This window comes from Ambystoma mexicanum, chromosome 2p (genome assembly GCF_040938575.1).
Source record: "Ambystoma mexicanum isolate Mex_15411 chromosome 2p, UKY_AmexF1_1, whole genome shotgun sequence".
In the NCBI taxonomy this organism is placed as follows: Eukaryota; Metazoa; Chordata; class Amphibia; order Caudata; family Ambystomatidae; genus Ambystoma; species Ambystoma mexicanum.
The window spans coordinates 1112243389-1112255538 of NC_090923.1; the positions used below are offsets into that span (position 1 = coordinate 1112243389).

The 12150-nt window shown below is 48.3% G+C and overlaps 1 protein-coding gene across 1 annotated transcript in view; it reads left to right on the forward strand.

Moving 5' to 3' along the window:
- The first annotated feature begins 8223 nt into the window (after positions 1-8223).
- The window catches only part of LOC138567169 (dual specificity protein phosphatase 10-like), a 40174-nt gene continuing 36247 nt past the window's right edge, over positions 8224-12150 (forward strand). The window contains exon 1 of the mRNA XM_069645138.1: positions 8224-8402. The gene's annotated coding sequence lies outside the window, so the exon portion shown is untranslated. The remainder of the gene's footprint in view (positions 8403-12150) is intronic.

Sequence of the window (12150 nt, forward strand, 5' to 3'; positions counted from 1 at the left end):
CAGTGCTGGGCAGTAATGGGCAAGGTGTTGAGAAGAGTAGGTAGGGACCCAAAACATCACGGCATCCACTCATTCAGAATAGGGGCAGCTACCATGGCAGCAGGATCAGTGGCACACATTCACAGAATTAAGGATCTTAATCTTACATTAATCTTAATTTTACATCCTGGCCCCTGCGAGGTGAGTGTCCCCCTTCACGCTCTCTGTGCCCTGTGCCTCCGTTTTCGACACTTTCCGACGTGTGTCCGCCCTTTTTCTCCTTTCTTCCTTCTTAAGTCATCTTTCCATGCCTCTGCCTGCATTTTCACCACTTTCTGCTGTTTTTTTCGTCCCCTTTCTCTCCTTTCTTCCTCATTTGTCATCTTTGCAGGCCTCTGCCTCCATTTTCGCCACTTTCTGCTGGTTTCTGCTCATTTCCCCCCTTTCTTCCTCCTTTTGTCATCGTTGCAGGCCTCTGCCTCCATTTTCACCACTTCCTGCCGTTCTTTACTGCCCCTTTCTCTCCTTTCTTACTCCCTTGTCATCTTTGCAGGCCTCTCCCTCCATTTTCGCCACTTTCTGCCGTTTTCTGCCCTTTTCTTCCTCTTTTTGTCATCTTTGCAGGCCCCTGCCTCCATTTTTGCCACTTTCTTCCATTTTCTGCCCTTTTCCACCCTTTCTTCCTAATTTTGTCATCTTTGCAGGCCTCTGCCTTACTTTTTGCCACTTTTTGATCTGTTTCTTCCCCTTTCTTCCACCTTCCAGGCCTCTACCATACCTGGCTCTCTTAGGCGACCTCTGCCTTGCCCTCTTTCCCTCCCCCCGCCTGCCCCCCTTGACCTGATTTGGTCCTCCTGAGAGGGAGCCTAAACCTGCTTTCTGGGACCAGGACGCTGCAGTCCATCTTGCATCCTGGCCCCTGCAAGGTGAGTGCCCCACTTCTCGCTCTCTGTGCCCTGTGCATCCATTTTTGCCACTTTCTGAAGTTTTTCTGCCCCTCTCTCTCCTTTCTTCCACCTTTTGTCATTTTTCCATGCCTCTGCCTCCATTTTCGCCACTCTCTTTTGTTTTCTGCCCCTTTCCCCCTTTTCTTCCTCATTTTGTCATCTTTGCAGGCCTCTGCCTCCATTTCTGCCACTTTCTAATGTTTTTCATCCCCTTTCTTTCTCCGTTTTTTCACCTTCCAGGCCTCTACCGTACCTGGCTCTCTTAGGCGACCTCTGCCCTGCCCTCTTTCCCGCCCCCGCCCGCCCCCTCTCCCCCTGATTGGGTCCTCCTCAGAGGGAGGTGCTTCTTAACAGTGTCCCCTAGGGCAGGCCCTGCCCGGGCAGCCCGTCGGCTAAGGACCCAAGGCAAAGGGCAGCTCCTGAAGAAGCAGCTCCAGACGTGTTTGCCTGTGAAGCGTGCCGCCGTCAACCAGCAGCGACTAACAAGGTAAGAGTAGTCTGGGTGGGGAGTACAGCAATCAGGTTTATAGGCTTTGCATCGAAAACTTTCCAACAAAAGTAAAATGCATTGAAAGTTTTCCAATGAAATATTTTCCATCAAATGCATTTTTTTGTATATTTTGTTTAGGCTGGTGCCCCCCCCCCACTCCCCACTTTTTTTACCCTTAAAAACCCACCCCAAACAAAATTAACCCTTTACCCCACACATAAATGCATTCGATGGAAACATTTTAGTTGGAAAACCTTTGATGGAAAAAGTTTTGTTGGAAACTTTTTCGATGGAAAGACTGGATACCCAGCAATCACTGTATTCCAAAAGCCTTGACACTCTTCTTACATACATACCAAAATTACCCAGCTATTAAATATTTCTATCACTGCTGTGTACCAACCTTTAGGTGTTTTGCATTTACTGTTGTGCGCCAATTTAGAAGTTCACCCTCTGGCCAGGTGAAGTTTAACCATGCACCACACTTAGATCGAATTGTGAAGTTTAGCCATGCCTCAAGTGAAATATGAAGATTAACCATGCGTCTCACTGAGATAGAATTGTGAAGTTTAGCCATGCGTCACACTTAGAGTGAAATATGAAGATTAATAATGCGTCACACAGAGATAGAATTGTGAAGTTTAGTCATGCGCCACACTTAGATAGAATTGTGAAGATTAACCATTGTTTGTCAGCCATATCTCGCATCTAGATAGATTGTGTTAGTCCAGTCAGATTGGATCAGGTAGCAATATCTCTCATCTAGGTAAATTGTCCACTGTTATACTTGCAGCAAAAGGTGTTTACCACTCCGCCCTGGTATCCAAAACCTTGTAGCTACTGCCTGCATCACTATACCCCCCATCTAGGCATTTCACTGTTTTTCCAGATCTCCCAAACCTAGGTGTTACTGCATTTTACTATCTACTGTTCTATGCCCATTTAGGCATTTCTCCCACTATCCAGGTGTCCCAAATCTAGGTGCTACTGTATTATGATATGATATGATATGGCATTTATAAAGCGCCTATACACAAGTGTTTGAAGGCGCGACGAGGCAAGGGAGGGGGAGCAGAGGGAAGACAGAGACAACGATCTTACTAGGCCAGGTGACATTGAGATTGCACAAGTGCAGGGAAGGGGGTAGGGAAAAGTGCATGGGGAAGGGGGGAGGGTCAGTTCAGTACATAGGGTAACAGTAAAATAAATAAAGACAATAAATAAATGTGTCAAGTGCTGGTAGGGGGCTGTAGGGATACAGAAACAGTCCCTGAGTGCAAGAGTTGCTAGGGGGGCAGTGCAGGTGGGCAACTGGCGGGGAGAGGACCTGGGGCCCAGATCAGAGGGTAGCCAGGTAACCAGTGCAGTTTCAGTTTTGGCCAGGAGATCAGCAGGGGAGAGGAGGAGAGAAAGCAGAAGCAAAGCGGAAGGTCTTGAGGTGCTTCCGGAACCGGAGATGGTTCTCCTCAAGTTTCAGAGAGGCAGGGAGGCTGTTGCAGAGGGAGGCCCCAGCAGAAGAAAGATATCTACCACCAACTCGTTGCTTGGAAAAGCAACTGACCCTGAGGGAGTTGGAGGCGGATGAGCGAAGAGATCAAGAAGGAAGATATTTAGGAAGAGAGAGTTGAAGGTATTTAGGCCCCATGCCCCAGAAGGACTTGTGGACAATGCAGAGGGTTTTGAACTTAATCCTCGCCGCCACTGTGAGCCAGTGCAGATATTTCAGTCCTGGAGATACGATCCCTGGCCTTGAGGACAAGGACAAGTCTCACAGTCCTGTTTTGGATGAGTTACAGACGGCAGAGAGCAGAGGCAGGCAGATTTAGAAAGAGGCTGTTGCAGTAGTCCAGCCTAGAGAGAACCAGACCTATGGAGACAGTGAGTTTCTGGGGGAAGGAGAGGAAAGAGGAAAGTTAGAATATCTCTGAGGAGGGGCAGCTGGTAGTGTGACTTCTTAGAGATGTCAGAGATGTGAGGAGAGAAGGAAAGAGTGGAGTCGAAGATGACCCTGAGGTTTTTAGCCTCACAGGTGGGAGCAGGAAGACGGCCAAGAGAGGCTGGCCAGAGAGTGGGAGGAAATGAGGGAGCATGTGTGCCAATGAGGAGAATCTCGGTCTTACTGGTATTAAGGCAGAGATCAGTGGCGGCACACCACTCCTGGATAGCAGACAGACAGTCAGAGATGAGAGAAGGAGAAGTGGTGGCGGAAGGGTGCCTGAAAATGAGTTGAGTGTCATCCGCATAGCACTGAAAGTTGGGGCAGAGAGTGGAAATGCAGTGGGAAAGAAGTACCAGGTATTGGTTGAACACCCAGAGAGAGAGATTAGACCACTGGGGAACACCACAGGTAGAGATAGAGATAGAGGAGAGGAAGGACCCAAGTAGGACTTGGGAGGGTCGATCGGAGAGGAAAGAAGTCAGCCAAGCCAGGACATGATCGATGATACCGAGGCTATCACGGAGACAGTTGAGCAGGATGGCATGGTTGACAGTGTCAAAGGCAGAAGAGAGATCGAGTAAGATGAGGACACAGGGGGTGTTGGAATCAAGGTTGGAGAGCAGGTCTTCATGGATGTTCAGGAGAGCAGTTTCGGTGGCAGCTCTGAAGCCAGAATGATGGTCATCGAGACAACCAACAGAATCAGTGTGAAGATTAAACTGGGAAATGGCCAGCTTTTCCAGGAGTTTGCCCAGGAAAGGCTACTGTTATATCCCCATTTAGGCATTTCTCCCGCTATCCAAGTGTCCCAAATCTAGGTGCTACTGTATTTCACTGTCTTCTGTTGTATGCCCATGTAGGCATTTCTCCCGCTATCCAGGTGTCACAAATGTAGGCGCTAATGTATTTTACTGTCTACTGTTGTATGCCCCTTTAGGCATTTCTCCCGCTATCCAGGTGTCCCAAACCTGGGTGCTACTGTATTTTACGGTCTACTGTTGTATGCCCATTTAGGCGTTTCACCCATTATCCAGGTGTCACAAATCTAGGTGCTACTCTATTTTACTGTCTACTGTTCTATCCCCATTTAGGCGTTTTTTCCGCTATTCAGGTGTCCCAAATCTAGGTGCTACTGTATTTCATGGTCTACTGTGGTATGCCCATTTAGCTGTTTCTCCCGCTATCCAGGTGTCACAAAACTAGGTGCTACTATATTTTACTGTCTACTGATATGTGCCCATTTAGGCGTTTTTTCCGCTATTCAGGTGTCCCAAATCTAGGTGCTACTGTATTTCACGGTCTACTGTTGTATGCCCATTTAGGCGTGTCTCCCGTTATCCAGATCTCCCAAATCTAGGTGCTACTGCATTTCAATGTCTGCCGTTTTATGCCCATATAGGCCACTCTCCCTCTATCCATGTGTCCCAAATCCAGTTGCTACTATATTTTACTGTCTACTGTTGCATCCCCATTTAGGCGTTTCTCCCGCTATCCAGTTGTCTCAAATCCAGGTGCTACTGTACTTTACTGTCTAATTTGGTACCCCCTTTTAGGCGCACTTCCCCCACCCCATAGCCAGGTGCCCCAAAACCCAATCTAATACCTTGACCAGTTGGCAAGGCAAGCTAACCCCCCCCCCCCCACTCCCTGCCCGAACATCCCTCCGGGCCCTCTCCCTTTGCTCAGACTTTCATTCCAGGGGGACCACGAATAGCTAGACCAGCTAATCACAATGGACCAAGAAAAAGAGCACTGTAGTCGAACCCCCGCCAAGCCTACAGTACGTATACCTTACACCATATCTGTGGACACAGGCCACCCATCCATGCATCCTAGAATGTCTAGCTGGGCACACATTGAATCTCCAGCGCTAGAACTCTATCCTAAACCACCAACAGCGCCCACCCACATGCCTGACCTCCGGGTTGCTTACTGGAGCCTAGCCAGCCCACCTAAATCCTAAGCCTGCAAAAATGTACAGAAGTTTCTTTAATTTAAACTCTTAGAACCTCCTACACATGGACTGTGGTCCTCGGGGCATTCCATCCACAAAACGCATTGAGGCTATACAAATGGGGAAAGGGCACTATATAAATGACAAATACAATACTATACAATACAATATTGGGTGATGGAGATCAGGTGCTTACAGAAAGTAAATTAGGATTGAAAGGATGTAGAGCACGCCAATGAAAATGATGGCTATATATTTTTCTCCCCCTGTGTAGGAGGATGCCACGAGTAGCAGAAAAATAGCATGGGTGATTGGTCACTCGTTCATAGTGAGATCAGCAGAATGGGTGAACTTTAAGTGGAATACAAGAAAGAGGGCCTTGGAAAAGACCGACATTCAATGGTTTGGTAAGCGAGACATGAGATGGGATGAACTTAAGAGCAAAATGAAGAGGTTGACTGAGAAGAAACACCTCCCCCCCCCCAGACATAGTGGTTATTCATCTAGGTGGGAACTACCTGGAACAGATGGGCAGGGGGCAACTGCTGAGTGAAATGCACCACACATGTTGGTCCTTGAACAAAGACCTGGGGGCTTGCAAATTGATTTGGTCCGGGATGATATCTAGGTTTTCTTGGAGAGGGGCCAAATCAAACTCAGCAGTGGCGAGGTCGAGGAAGGTACGGGCTGATAAACCTAGGAGTGCCCAGGTATTATGAGAAGGACGGGGTTCACCTGTGAGAAATTGGTTTGGACCTCTTTGTGTTGAACTTTGAAGATGCTATAAGAGATTGAGTTTGTGAATAAAAAAGCACATTTTTACACTGATGTGTTAGGCAAAGGGGTGAAACCCCCTTTTTGCTGTGGCGGCGGTTATTCAGGTGATCGAGCAGTGCCAAAACTAACCTCCTGACGGAGGGCAGGGATGACCAAGAGTAAATTGTCCCTGGTTAGCCTAGCACTGCGAGGGGTGGAAAGGTCGGAAAAAGAGGTGCACCCTCTGGCCGTCAGCTTCTAGCCTTGGCTGGTGGAAAAGAAAGCACAAGGGTGCTCCCTGCAGCCCAACAGCGGCGGCTGCCAATGTGTTTCGCCCTGAGCAGGAGACCCAGGGAGGTTCGGGGAGTGCGACCGAAAGTATGCAGTTCATAAGGAGAAAAAGAGAGCTGACTGGAAATGAATAAAGTGATAAAAAAGAAAAGGGGGTGCGGATGAAGAAGAAGCAGAAAGGTGCTGCTGATCGTCTGGGTTATTGAAATTATGAATGTGTGTTTTTGAAGTTTATGGTTTGAAATATGTGAAAATAAACTGGGCCTTGTTTTGCCACAATAAGAAGAGCTTGGTCTGGCCTCAGTTATTCAGCCAAAGTAGGCACCAGAGGAATTGGGACTATGTTGCATGGGGAGCTGGGGAGAACAGTACCCGACTGCCTATGTTAGCCGATTGTGCTTCTCCGTAGGGCAGAGTGTGCCAGGGCTTAACATGGCAGAGGGGCCAAGCTCCCCCACCCCCTGCCCTTTCTCCTTCTCCTATGGAGAAGAAGCAGGAAGCAGGGGTTACTGGGAAGGTGACCCCACAGGAAGAGGAAACAAAGAAATAAAGGGGCTTGAGGGACAGGAAGAAGAGGAAGCCCCCTCTCCTGGGTAGTACCCTTGTAGGAGGGTGCAGGTATATTTGCACTTCCATAGGTGACATCAGAGGCCTCTATATTTAGGGGAGACGCAGGGGGAGCTGCCTCTAACCTACTGCGGAAGGATCACTTTGCCCGAACCACCTCACCCTAACATGACTTCTACCGCAGGTTTTCTAATGTGTTTATGCATTGTCGCAGGCAGTTACTCAGGTGATCGAGCAGTGGCAAAACTAATCTCCTGATGGAGGGCAGGGATGACCAAGATTACATAGCCCCCTGTTAGCCTAGCACAGGGGCGGTGGGGTGGGGGGGGCAAGGTTGAAAGAAGAGGTGCACCCCCGTGGTTTTCAGCTTCCAGCGTTGGCTGGTGGAGAGGAAAGCACAACGGCGCTCCGAGTCCCCGCAGCCCAACTGCGGCGGCTGCCAATGTGTTTCGCCCGGAGCAGGAGGCCCAGGGAGGTTCGGGGAGTGAGACCCAAGTATGCTTGGTAAAAGAGTTCATAAGGAGAAAAAGAGAGCTGACGGGAAATTAATAAACAGATAAAAAGGAAAAGGGGGGGGTGTGTGGATGAAGAAGGAGAAGCAAAAAGGTGTTGCCGATCGTCTGGGTTATTGAAATGATTGTGTGTTTTTGAATTTTATGGTTTGAAATATGTGAAAATAAACAGCTGCCTTGTTTTGCCACAACAAGTAGAGCTTGGTCTGGCCTCAGTTATTCAGCCAAGGAAGGCTCCAGAGGAATTGGGAACATGTTGCATGGGGGCGGGGGTGGCGAACAGTACCCGTCTGCCTGTGTTATTAGCTCTACGTTCTCTCTTTTGCTGTTTGCGTCCTCTCTATTGTTGTGTTGGCTCTAGTCTTTGTTACGTTCTCGATTGTTCTCTGCAATCTATTGCATGCTGCGTTCTCTTTTTATCTCTGCCTTATTTTCGTCCGTCGTTTTTTTTTTAAGTATGCTATTATTCAGCACCTTATAAAATTAACAAGTTAAACAAAGGATCCTGTTAGGAATGAAGAAAAGAAAGCAATCAAACTACATTTCCCATAATCCGCGGGAGTGTCATAAAGAAACAAAAGGGACGCAACCTCAGCCGGTGTCATTTGCTCAGTGTTATGATCCGTGATGTCAATTTTGCTTCCTCTGATCGCATGTACACCAAACAATGAATCAATGCATGTCACGTGCCCTGAGGCTATCCATGCACCGGCCCCCTCCCCGGGGTTTTGGTGTGTGTAATTCAGTGCTGGGCTCTGATTGGCTAGGGGTGATGTCACCCGTCTGAGGTGGCGCCTCCCCATCTCTCCCATTAAAAGCTCAGCATAAAGCTAAACAGCCATCCTCTCAGGAAACAAAAAAAAAAACAGAAAAGGCCAGGAGGTCCGAAATACTGTGCAGCCTTCAGCCACAGGGGGAGCAGCCCTGTGCCGGACATGTGGGCCCACGCAGAGAGCCACTGAAGCAGGTAAGGGGGTGTCTGCAGCAAGAGTGTGCGCAAGGAAAAGCACGAAATGTGCGCCCACATCTGGCCGCGCGTGCCTGGGTATTAGTGTGTCTGTGACTACGCCGCGGTTTGGCTGCAGGGTGTCTGTCGAGGGATGTCTGTGCGTGCATCTATATGGAAAGGTATGTCTGTGTGCACTGAGTCGTATCCGTGTGCTCGCGCGTGCATGGTCAGTGCGTGCGTTTATTATATGTCGGTGTGTGCATGTGTTCATGCTGTTTGCGGTTGTGTATTGCAAGTAGTTGTGTATATTACAGGCGTGGGGTCAACTAGGGTATGATGGCATCTCTGTCTGCATGTCCGCGCATGCATGGTCCGTTCGTGTTTTATAATAATACGTCGGGTTGTGCGTGTGTTTATTGAAAGTCAGTATATGGGTGTTTTGTATATGGTAGGGTATTTTAAGCACTTGTGTATATATTGCGAGTGTGTGTGAAAGGATGTACTTGTGCATGATAGCGTGTGCGTGTGAAAGGGAGAGACAGACAGAGCAGGCGACAGAGATGGACAGAGAGAGAGATCGGCATGTGTACGTCAGTATGTTACGTGGGCATGATTAACTTATCTGCTGTTGGGAGATGCATAGGGTTCAGAAGTCTCGCTGCCCGAAAGCGTTATAATCGCGCGCGTGCGGGTGTGTGCGAGAGAGAGAGAGAGAGAGAGAGAGAGAGAGAGAGCGCAAGTATGCGTGCAAAAAGTGTCTATTTACTCATATGCGTGTACTACATACACCGGGAGAATATATGCAACCAGGGGCCCCGAGTGCATATATTCTCCCGGTGTCTTTAGGGTCCGCGCGGATATATGCCCCGGAACGATACATGCAGCGAAAGTAATGTTAAGGCGTGTACTACGGGGACAGCGAGAATTTGCCCGCCTGCGGAAATTATGTACTCCATTCACTGGAATGTAGAGGAACGTTAAAGTGTGTGTACTGCAGGGCTGTGGCCATGCGTGCACCGCGGTGCAGTGAGAACACATGCTCTGAATGAGGGGATAGAATGCTGTGTGTACAGTGTACTACAGGTCACGTGGGTCTGCAGGTGACACCGCGCATACAAGAATTGCAGGGCTGTGAGACTAGATTACTGTACGTACTGTGGGGGAAAGGTGCACGTATATACAAAGCTGAAGATGGGATGTGTGCAGTGCCAGGCAGGGGGAGACTAGATGTACTTTCAGGTGTTAGTAGATTTGTACTTAGAGGGACTGCACCAGATCCACAAACCCCACAATCTTTGCTCTCTCTGCCCCTGAGCTCGCTTCTCCCACTTGAGTTTGAGAATGGATGACGGCAAATTCAAATCCATCAAAAGACATTTTTTAAACATGGCTGCGTTGTTAATTCACTGAGCCCCCCGCCCCCCCCGTCACACACAGTTGACTTTTACAACATCAAAAGAGGCGACACCAATGAGAAGCGGGGGGTTGGGGGGACATCAAAAATGGCTTCATCTTGAATTTAGTATTCCATGTAACTGGTGGCATAAACAATGACCTAGGATGTGACACCAACAATGATGAAAGCGGTGGCCACGAACATAACTTGAGCCTTGCCATCAGCTACGATAGCACCGGCAATTCGAAAAATGACCCCCTTCTTGAGGTTAACGATGACAACGGGGAGCAGTCAATATTGACCCTTGATTTTCAGAATGGATACAAAGGGTGACATTGGCAATGCCTGACGCTGTGTCCTGAATTATGACTGGAGCCTTGATGTAAATAATGGCCCAAACAGTATGACAACAGTGACTTTTACCTTAACACTGCGGGCAACCCGAGCCGTGGGCACACATGGTGAAGCGCAGAGGAGGAAACACGGATTTTGGTTTTTGGGAGCGCATAGATGTGCTATTCTGGTGAGAGTGCTGGATTCTAAACCAACGTTCGAGGCTGCTGGGACCGAGTAAAGATTGCCCCAGGCCGGCCGGCTAGACCACTGCACTAGGGGCCAGCGTGCCCATGTGGCCTGAATGCAGCAATAGGATGAGAAGCCTGTCCGAAACAAAGCGCATGCATGATGGTGAGCATGTGGGTCTCCCTGTGGCCCATTGGTATATCCCTTTATCCACTTGACCTATCTGGATGTGTCACTGCTGAACTCTGTCCTCACATTGCTATTTCTAAGCTTCCCGCCCCCCTACCGCCTGCACCCCTCTGTCCATGCACACGTTTGATTATCCATTTTATATGTTTGCATCAGAGATCACACAATTGTGATATTTTATATTAAAAGTTTCTGTTTACAAACTTCCCTTGTTACTGACTCCTGGAAATAAACACCTTTGAACTTTGAATATTGAGGGTCTTAGAAAACATGATTGACATAAGTGCCCACCTAGCCCACCTTCATCTTTGTGTGTGTGAACAGGTAGTCTTATTCCCGCTGAGGCCCTGCAGAATAGTCCCACAGCCCAATACACCCCAGTGGAGATTTCACGTCAAACCATAAATGTGAGAACCAGAAATATGGTCATCATCAACATAGATAAACGCACACACAACATTACAATGTAAGCCTAGGCCAGCTCAAACATACAACCAATATCCACACAATTTCCAAGGGCAGTTCACAGCATCAGTGGTGGTGATGCCAACGTGATTGGCGTGAACAATGAATTCAGGAGTCATTGCAACAGTAATAACCGGAGAAACCTCACCAATGACTTCAGCCATGATGTCAACGGTGGCAACAAGAGTAACGTCAGCAATGAGGTTAGCCTGGTGATTAAAAGGATAAACAGGGACAGCCAACATGGATTTCAGCCTCAACCGGGGAGAGGCCAGCTATGACTTTGGCCAAGCCAGCAGTGCTGCCCAGCACATGGGATGACATCAAATATGTTACTAGATAAGGGCTGAGCAAAGTCTTCTAGGAACATGACTGATGCCTGCCGCAATGCTTTTACTGAAGTGATCAGAAACGTGCATTTTTAAAAACATTTTTTTTTACTATAAAGCATTATCATCATGTTCTCAGAAAGGGCCATTGGTTAGTACAACAAAGTTTTAATATCCTGCCCAGCAGGTAAGATTTGTAGGGCAATATGGGCCAGGTTTATGCCTTGCTGCACTGTACACCTGGTTGTTTTGGGCAATGTCAGTAGCCTAACGTGTTTTGAAAATATTTGCTGTACATTTTCACAAAAACGTCAGATCAGGTAACACTGTGTTGCAAAAAATATTCAATTGCAATTTCACCAGAAATTAGCATATCAAGGTGAAACATGCAAATTTCATTAAATTGGCTTTAAAATGCAAATTTCATTCAATTGGCTTTAAAATATGCAGGGAACTAGCCAACCCCTCTGCAGTCTCCGCCTCACCTCTTCCCTCCCAGACACTCTGCAATGCACTGGCCACACATTTCACTGCAAAAAACTCATATCCTGAGCACCCTCGCGACCCTCTCCCCCTCCCCTTCTCCCACACCCCCGTGCCTCCTATGGCCTCCCCTCCTCCCTCTGCCTTTCTCTCCTCCTTCTCTCCTATCACACCTGATGAGGTCACCAAAGTTGTCCGCTCCATGAAGGTCTCCTCCAACAGGTTTCCCCCTGCTGCTCCACAACCATGAAGGACAATATTGGCTCCCTTGCCCCTGCACTTGCCGATTTCTACAATCACTCTTTTTTTACTGGATGTTTTTTCCCCTGCTCCCTCAAGCACTCCCTTGTGCGGCCTCTCTGGAAAAAACCCTCTGCAGACC